This window comes from Primulina eburnea, chromosome 14 (genome assembly GCF_022965805.1).
Source record: "Primulina eburnea isolate SZY01 chromosome 14, ASM2296580v1, whole genome shotgun sequence".
NCBI lineage: Eukaryota > Viridiplantae > Streptophyta > Magnoliopsida > Lamiales > Gesneriaceae > Primulina > Primulina eburnea.
The window spans coordinates 33276417-33278473 of NC_133114.1; positions in this window are offsets into that span (position 1 = coordinate 33276417).

Consider the following 2057-nt stretch of genomic DNA (forward strand, 5'->3'; position numbering starts at 1 on the left):
ATAAATTAGACGGAGTCGAACGAGAACTAGAGGCACCGTGAGTTACCTTAGACCGTTTAGGTGCCATGTCGAGATGGGAGTGCAAAGAGTCTGAAGTCGCCGGAAAATTTTCGAAGTTCGCCGGAAAAGCTCGCCGGAATCCTTGGAAGATGACCGGAGTAGAAGAAATTGTAGTGTAAATGCGTCCCGGTGGAGTGTAGCATCCAAGATCGAGTCTTTTCCTGAAATTATCACAAAATAAGAAGAATTGAGCTTAAAAGAAGGAGGAGGCGCCGATTATTGGAGAGGAAAGGGGTAGGGTTCGAAGTGGGGAAGAAAGGAGAAAAAATTTTTTTTTTTATAGTCTGCGCGACTCGCTAGGGCGGTCAAAAGTGTCCGCCCTAGCGAGTGGTTTGCGGTGACCAATTATTTTTTTTACGCGTGCTCGCTGGGGCGGTCAGTTTTGACCGCCCTAGCGAGGGGTTCTCGCCAAGACAAATTTAAAAAATATGAGTGCTCGCGGGGGCGGTCAAAAGTGACCGCCCTAGCGAGGTATATTCGGTGAAAAAAAAATTTTCTAAAAACGACGCCTCGCTGGGGTGGTCAAAAATAACCGCCCTAGCGAGTTATATTCGGTGAAAAAAAATTTTTTAAAAACGACGGCTCGCTGGGGCGGTCGGTTTTGACCGCCCTAGCGAGATACTCTCGAAAAAAAATAAATAAAAACAATGAATGCCATGCCATGCAACTACCTAAATACAAATGATGCGAATGCTAAAAAAAATCTAATTAAAATCAAAATAAGGAGTAGAGGTAGTTCTCAATTTATAGTCTAGAGCTCGACTTTTCACCCATGTCCTCAACGACTGTCATGGAGCCGAGTGACTCCAATTTGTGGCTCAATTGTGCCACCAATATAGTGCTTTAATCTTTGGGCGTTCACAGTAAACGTCCCTTCCTTGCCATCATGCAACACCACTGCACCTGATGGGAACACCTCGGCTATGATGAATGGTCCTGACCATCTGGACTTCAGCTTGCCCTGAAAAAGTCGTAAGCGAGAGTTGTATAACAACACTGCTTCACCCACTTTGAATTCTCTTCTTACAATGTGTTTATCATGGGCTCTTTTGGTGCGTTCCTTGTAAGATAGGGCAAGATCATAAGCTGTACCTCGGAACTCATCCAACTGACTCAACTGCAGCAATCGTTTCTCACCTGCAAGAGCAAAATCAAAGTTTAGTGCCTTGGTCGCCCAATATGCTCTATGCTCTAATTCTACGGGTAGATGACATGCTTTACCAAAAAGTAACCTATATGGTGTAGTGCCTATAGGTGTTTTGAACGCAGTACGATAAGCCCACAAAGCATCATCTAACCGAATGGACCAGTCCTTTCGATTCACATTAACCGTCTTTTCTAAAATCCTCTTAATCTCTCGATTGGACACTTCAACTTGTCCACTAGTTTGGGGATGGTATGGAGTGGAAACTTTGTGGGTGACACCGTATTTGCCCAACAGTTTATCAAAAATTTTATTGCAAAAATGGGCTCCACCATCACTTATGATTGCACGCGGTGTACCAAATCGATTAAAAATGTGTTTCTTTAAAAATTTTAACACCACTTGTGCATTATTCGTGGCACAAGTCTCTGCCTCCACCCATTTCGACACATACTCCACTGCCACCAAAATAAATTTCTTTCCAAAAGAAGCAGGAAAAGGACCCATAAAATCAATCCCCCACACATCAAATATTTCACACTCAATAATATTATTCAAAGGCATCTCATGACGGTTGGAAATATTACCTGTGCGTTGGCATCTATCACAATTGAGAACATACAAATGAGCATCCTTAAAAAGAGTTGGCCAATAGAAGCCACATTCAAGTACCTTAGATGCCGTCCGTATGGGTCCAAAGTGACCACCTACCTCACGGTCATGGCAGTGGTTCAGAATTTGACTGGTTTCCTCCTCCGCTACACATCTCCTTATCATGGCATCTGCACAGATTTTAAACAAAAACAGTTCCTCCCAAAAATAATATTTCACGTCAGAAAAGAATTTCTTTCTT